The 7,605-nt window shown below is 35.0% G+C and overlaps 2 long non-coding RNA genes across 4 annotated transcripts; both read right to left on the bottom strand.

Annotated features, from left to right (window-relative positions):
* Window positions 1-848: 848 nt before the first annotated feature.
* On the bottom strand, window positions 849-2,271 carry LOC145955402 (uncharacterized). Of its 2 annotated transcripts, XR_014432004.1 has the most exons (4): window positions 2,096-2,271; window positions 1,435-2,025; window positions 1,232-1,305; window positions 849-984 (listed from the first exon to the last, which is right to left on the bottom strand). It is a non-coding gene; the product is annotated as an uncharacterized LOC145955402 (long non-coding RNA). The 2 variants fall into 2 exon arrangements; XR_014432003.1 differs by having other exon boundaries at window positions 1,232-2,025.
* A 3,014-nt stretch (window positions 2,272-5,285) lies between these two features.
* On the bottom strand, window positions 5,286-6,708 carry LOC145955403 (uncharacterized). 2 transcript variants are annotated; one of them, XR_014432006.1, is made up of 4 exons: window positions 6,533-6,708; window positions 5,872-6,462; window positions 5,669-5,742; window positions 5,286-5,421 (listed from the first exon to the last, which is right to left on the bottom strand). It is a non-coding gene; the product is annotated as an uncharacterized LOC145955403 (long non-coding RNA). The 2 variants fall into 2 exon arrangements; XR_014432005.1 differs by having other exon boundaries at window positions 5,669-6,462.
* Window positions 6,709-7,605: the final 897 nt, after the last annotated feature.

The raw sequence follows: 7,605 nt of genomic DNA, 5'->3' as shown, positions 1-7,605 counted from the left end.
AGTGTTCCCAAACTTAAGGGCTGCCACCTGTGAACACAAAAAGGACAGATACACGCACATAGAAACACATACAAAACACAGCATATACACACAAGGACTCAAAGGCAAACAAAGGCACACAACACAGAGTACAGACACAGAGCACACATAAATGAGCACGCAGAGCACACAAACACAGGCACACGCACGGGGACATAAACTAAGCTATTGATATAAGAAAAATTAGGACAGAAAACATAAGAAGAAAACATAACCTGAACTCCCGGATGAGTCTCATCCAAAAGCTCAAGAAAATTATTCACAACAGCTTTTAGAAATGTCCAATGAGCTCTTAAAAACTGAGGATACTGTCCCACAACATACCTGCCGACAGAAGCAATGGCATATTATTAAACAGAGGTATAACATCATTTAACATCGAGGAAATCAATACAAAAATATCCCTTACATCATATTACGTGCAATAACAACTTTGTTATCTTTTTATGTTGTGATTTCACAGAGATATAACACATCCCAATTGACCATGACAAAAAGTACGTATTCTTGTCACAAAAACATGATCTGAGTAAAAATTGTTTCAAAAAAAATCGCAACCAAAAGATAAACAAAGATACCTGTCGTGTTCTCAATTCCTTTTTTTAATTTTCCAAATAGGAAGGAGTTGGGTTCATCAGGCCTACATCTTCTCCAGTGTGCCCTTTATTAAAACAAAAGACAATTACCTACAAAATAAATTTTTAGCTAGATTTTAGTTAAATTTTTATATGTATTAGTTATGTATACTATCATTTATCATACTGTGAAAACACATAAATCATAATCATAACATAAGAAATAGACAACCATAAGACATGAATGTCAGCATCATCATATCCTAAAATCCTCGGTATCATCTACATATGGGACGTTGACAAGACATTCAAGACCCAAAAGCAACGCAGATGAATTCTCTTTACTGGATTCCAGAATTCAAAAGTGAACCTGCATAAACAGAAGGGTATCACCACACCAATAAAGATGTTAACAGACTTAAACACTAATCAAGCAAATTGAAAAACTATGAGCAAAAAATAGAGGAAGAGGTGCTACACAGATGTGAAAAAAAAACTAATTGACATGACAATTTAGTATAAGGAAAGGTGGGTCCATTCTCAAACATGCCACACGCATGATATGGTACACATACACAAAGCGTAAAAAATCCCAAAACTAGGTCACATTATTTCACCTGATCCCATGACTTTCATGAATATACACTTGCAACATACAAACTCAGATAGACATAAAGTTGAGAAAACAAACCTGCCTTGCAAAACGAGGTGAAGAATAGTGCAAAATTCAACATGATACCCAAAATAAGGGGGAAATTTTGTCAGAGATGCAACTTAGTAGTATGTCTAGATTCAATTTTGCCATAATACAGAGACTTACTTGTTCCTCACTTGAACCTTATGAATATGCCTCAAGAATATTGGTAGTGTTCCCAAACTTAAGGGCTGCCACCTGTGAAAACAAAAAGGACAGATACACGCAAATAGAAACACATACAAAACACAGCACATACATACAAGGACTCAAAGGCAAACAAAGGCACACAACATAGAGTACCGACACAGAGCACACAGAAATGAGCACGTAGAGCACACAAACACAGGCACACGCACGAGTACATAAACTAAGCTATTGATATAAGAAAAATTAGGACAGAAAACATAGGAAGAAAACATAACCTGAACTCCAAGATGAGTCTCATGCAAAAGCTCAAGAAAATTATTCACAACAGCTTTTAGAAACGTCCAATGAGCTCTTAAAAACTGAGGATACTGTCCCACAACATACCTGCCGACAGAAGCAATGGCATATTATTAAACAGAGGTATAACATCATTTAACATCGAGTAAATCAATACAAAAATATCCCTTACATCATATTACGTGCAATAACAACTTTGTTATCTTTTCCCGTTGTGATTTCACATAGATATAACACATCCCAAATGACCATGAGAAAAAGTACCTATTCCTGTCACATAAACATGATCTGAGAAAGAATTGTTTAAAAAAAATCGCAACCAAAAGATAAACAAAGATACCTGTCGTGTTCTCAGTTTCTATTTTTAATTTTCCAAAAAAGAAGGAGTTGGGTTCTTCAGACCTATATCTTCTCCAGTGTGCCTTTTTTTAAAACAAAATACAATTACCTACAAAATAAATTTTTAGCTAGATTTTAGTTATATGTTTATATGTATTAGTTATGTATACTATCATTTATCACACTTTGAAATCACATAAATCATAATCATAACATAAGAAATAGACAACCATAAGACATGAATGTCAGCATCATCATACCCTAAAATCCTCGGTATCATCTACATATGGGACATTGATAAAACATTCAAGACCCAAAAGCAACGCAGATGAATTCTCTTTACTGGATTCCAGATTCAAATGTGAACCTGCATAAACAGAAGGGTATCACCACACCAATAAAGATGTTAACAGACTTGAACACTAATCAAGCAAACTGAAAAACTTTGAGCAAAAAATAGAGGAAGAGGTGCTACACAGATGTGGAAAAAAAACTAATTGACATGACAATTTAGTATATAGAAAGGTGTGTCCATTCTCAAACATGCCACACGCATGATATGGTACACATACACAAAGCATAAAAAATCCCAAAACTAGGTCACATTATTTCACCTGATTCCAAGACATTTCATGAATATACACTTGCAACATACAATCTCAGATAGACATAAAGTTGAGAAAACAAACCTGCCTTGCAAAACGAGGTGAAGAACAGTGCAAAATTCAACATGATACCCTAAACAAGGGGGAAATTTTGTCAGAGATGCAACTTAGTAGTATGTCCAGATTCAATTTTGTCATAATACAAAGACTTACTTGTTCCTCACTTGAACCATATGAATATGCCTCAAGAATATTGGTAGTGTTCCCAAACTTAAGGGCTGCCACCTGTGAACACAAAAAGGACAGATACACGCACATAGAAACACATACAAAACACAGCATATAAACACAAGGACTCAAAGGCAAACAAAGGCACACAACACAGAGTACAGACACATAGCACACAGAAATGAGCACGCAGAGCACACAAACACAGGCACACGCACGGGGACATAAACTAAGCTATTGATATAAGAAAAATTAGGACAGAAAACATAGGAAGAAAACATAACCTGAACTCCAGGATGAGTCTCACGCAAAAGCTCAAGAAAATTATTCACAACAGCTTTTAGAAACGTCCAATGAGCTCTTAAAAACTGAGGATACTGTCCCATAACATACCTGCCGAGAGAAGCAATGGCATATTATTAAACAGAGGTATAACATCATTTAACATCGAGCAAATCAATACAAAAATATCCCTTACATCATATTACGTGCAATAACAACTTTGTTATCTTTTCACGTTGTGATTTCACAGAGATATAACACATCCCAAATGACCATGACAAAAAGTATGTATTCGTGTCACATAAACATGATCTGAGTAAAAATTGTTTCAAAAAAAAATCGCAACCAAAAGATAAACAAAGATACCTGTCGTGTTCTCAATTTCTTTTCTTAATTTTCCAAAAAGGAAGGAGTTGGGTTCTTCGGGCCTATATCTTCTCTAGTGTGCCTTTTATTACAACAAAATACAATTACCTACAAAATAAAATTTTAGCTAGATTTTAGTTATATTTTCATATGTATTAGTTATGTAAACTATCATTTATCACACTTTGAAATCACATAAATCATAATCATAACATAAGAAATAGACAATCATAAGACATGAATGTCAGCATCATCATACCCTAAAATCCTGGGTATCATCTACATATGGGACGTTGATAAAACATTCAAGACCCAAAAGCAATGCAGATGAATTCTATTTACTGGATTCCAGATTCAAATGTGAACCTGCATAAATAGAAGGGTATCACCACACCAATAAAGATGTTAACAGACTTGAACACTAATCAAGCAAACTGAAAAACTATGAGCAAAAAATAGAGGAAGAGGTGCTACACAGATGTGGAAAAAAAACTAATTGACATGACAATTTAGTATATAGAAAGGTGTGTCCATTCTCAAACATGCCACACGCATGATATGGTACACATACACAAAGCATAAAAAATCCCAAAACTAGGTCACATTATTTCACCTGATTCCATGACATTTCATGAATATACACTTGCAACATACAATCTCAGATAGACATAAAGTTGAGAAAACAAACCTGCCTTGCAAAACGAGGTGAAGAACAGTGCAAAATTCAACATGATACCCTAAACAAGGGGGAAATTTTGTCAGAGATGCAACTTAGTAGTATGTCCAGATTCAATTTTGTCATAATACAAAGACTTACTTGTTCCTCACTTGAACCATATGAATATGCCTCAAGAATATTGGTAGTGTTCCCAAACTTAAGGGCTGCCACCTGTGAACACAAAAAGGACAGATACACGCACATAGAAACACATACAAAACACAGCATATACACACAAGGACTCAAAGGCAAACAAAGGCACACAACACAGAGTACAGACACAGAGCACACATAAATGAGCACGCAGAGCACACAAACACAGGCACACGCACGGGGACATAAACTAAGCTATTGATATAAGAAAAATTAGGACAGAAAACATAAGAAGAAAACATAACCTGAACTCCCGGATGAGTCTCATCCAAAAGCTCAAGAAAATTATTCACAACAGCTTTTAGAAATGTCCAATGAGCTCTTAAAAACTGAGGATACTGTCCCACAACATACCTGCCGACAGAAGCAATGGCATATTATTAAACAGAGGTATAACATCATTTAACATCGAGGAAATCAATACAAAAATATCCCTTACATCATATTACGTGCAATAACAACTTTGTTATCTTTTTATGTTGTGATTTCACAGAGATATAACACATCCCAATTGACCATGACAAAAAGTACGTATTCTTGTCACAAAAACATGATCTGAGTAAAAATTGTTTCAAAAAAAATCGCAACCAAAAGATAAACAAAGATACCTGTCGTGTTCTCAATTCCTTTTTTTAATTTTCCAAATAGGAAGGAGTTGGGTTCATCAGGCCTACATCTTCTCCAGTGTGCCCTTTATTAAAACAAAAGACAATTACCTACAAAATAAATTTTTAGCTAGATTTTAGTTAAATTTTTATATGTATTAGTTATGTATACTATCATTTATCATACTGTGAAAACACATAAATCATAATCATAACATAAGAAATAGACAACCATAAGACATGAATGTCAGCATCATCATATCCTAAAATCCTCGGTATCATCTACATATGGGACGTTGACAAGACATTCAAGACCCAAAAGCAACGCAGATGAATTCTCTTTACTGGATTCCAGAATTCAAAAGTGAACCTGCATAAACAGAAGGGTATCACCACACCAATAAAGATGTTAACAGACTTAAACACTAATCAAGCAAATTGAAAAACTATGAGCAAAAAATAGAGGAAGAGGTGCTACACAGATGTGAAAAAAAAACTAATTGACATGACAATTTAGTATAAGGAAAGGTGGGTCCATTCTCAAACATGCCACACGCATGATATGGTACACATACACAAAGCGTAAAAAATCCCAAAACTAGGTCACATTATTTCACCTGATCCCATGACTTTCATGAATATACACTTGCAACATACAAACTCAGATAGACATAAAGTTGAGAAAACAAACCTGCCTTGCAAAACGAGGTGAAGAATAGTGCAAAATTCAACATGATACCCAAAATAAGGGGGAAATTTTGTCAGAGATGCAACTTAGTAGTATGTCTAGATTCAATTTTGCCATAATACAGAGACTTACTTGTTCCTCACTTGAACCTTATGAATATGCCTCAAGAATATTGGTAGTGTTCCCAAACTTAAGGGCTGCCACCTGTGAAAACAAAAAGGACAGATACACGCAAATAGAAACACATACAAAACACAGCACATACATACAAGGACTCAAAGGCAAACAAAGGCACACAACATAGAGTACCGACACAGAGCACACAGAAATGAGCACGTAGAGCACACAAACACAGGCACACGCACGAGTACATAAACTAAGCTATTGATATAAGAAAAATTAGGACAGAAAACATAGGAAGAAAACATAACCTGAACTCCAAGATGAGTCTCATGCAAAAGCTCAAGAAAATTATTCACAACAGCTTTTAGAAACGTCCAATGAGCTCTTAAAAACTGAGGATACTGTCCCACAACATACCTGCCGACAGAAGCAATGGCATATTATTAAACAGAGGTATAACATCATTTAACATCGAGTAAATCAATACAAAAATATCCCTTACATCATATTACGTGCAATAACAACTTTGTTATCTTTTCCCGTTGTGATTTCACATAGATATAACACATCCCAAATGACCATGAGAAAAAGTACCTATTCCTGTCACATAAACATGATCTGAGAAAGAATTGTTTAAAAAAAATCGCAACCAAAAGATAAACAAAGATACCTGTCGTGTTCTCAGTTTCTATTTTTAATTTTCCAAAAAAGAAGGAGTTGGGTTCTTCAGACCTATATCTTCTCCAGTGTGCCTTTTTTTAAAACAAAATACAATTACCTACAAAATAAATTTTTAGCTAGATTTTAGTTATATGTTTATATGTATTAGTTATGTATACTATCATTTATCACACTTTGAAATCACATAAATCATAATCATAACATAAGAAATAGACAACCATAAGACATGAATGTCAGCATCATCATACCCTAAAATCCTCGGTATCATCTACATATGGGACATTGATAAAACATTCAAGACCCAAAAGCAACGCAGATGAATTCTCTTTACTGGATTCCAGATTCAAATGTGAACCTGCATAAACAGAAGGGTATCACCACACCAATAAAGATGTTAACAGACTTGAACACTAATCAAGCAAACTGAAAAACTTTGAGCAAAAAATAGAGGAAGAGGTGCTACACAGATGTGGAAAAAAAACTAATTGACATGACAATTTAGTATATAGAAAGGTGTGTCCATTCTCAAACATGCCACACGCATGATATGGTACACATACACAAAGCATAAAAAATCCCAAAACTAGGTCACATTATTTCACCTGATTCCAAGACATTTCATGAATATACACTTGCAACATACAATCTCAGATAGACATAAAGTTGAGAAAACAAACCTGCCTTGCAAAACGAGGTGAAGAACAGTGCAAAATTCAACATGATACCCTAAACAAGGGGGAAATTTTGTCAGAGATGCAACTTAGTAGTATGTCCAGATTCAATTTTGTCATAATACAAAGACTTACTTGTTCCTCACTTGAACCATATGAATATGCCTCAAGAATATTGGTAGTGTTCCCAAACTTAAGGGCTGCCACCTGTGAAAACAAAAAGGACAGATACACGCAAATAGAAACACATACAAAACACAGCACATACATACAAGGACTCAAAGGCAAACAAAGGCACACAACATAGAGTACCGACACAGAGCACACAGAAATGAGCACGTAGAGCACACAAACACAGGCACACGCACGAGTACATAAACTAAGCTATTGA

This window comes from Cajanus cajan, chromosome 3 (assembly GCF_000230855.2).
Source record: "Cajanus cajan strain Asha chromosome 3, NIPB_CcT2T_4, whole genome shotgun sequence".
NCBI classification, from domain to species: Eukaryota; Viridiplantae; Streptophyta; class Magnoliopsida; order Fabales; family Fabaceae; genus Cajanus; species Cajanus cajan.
Note: the sequence above shows the minus strand (reverse complement) of the source record. Positions and strands in the feature narration are given on the sequence as shown.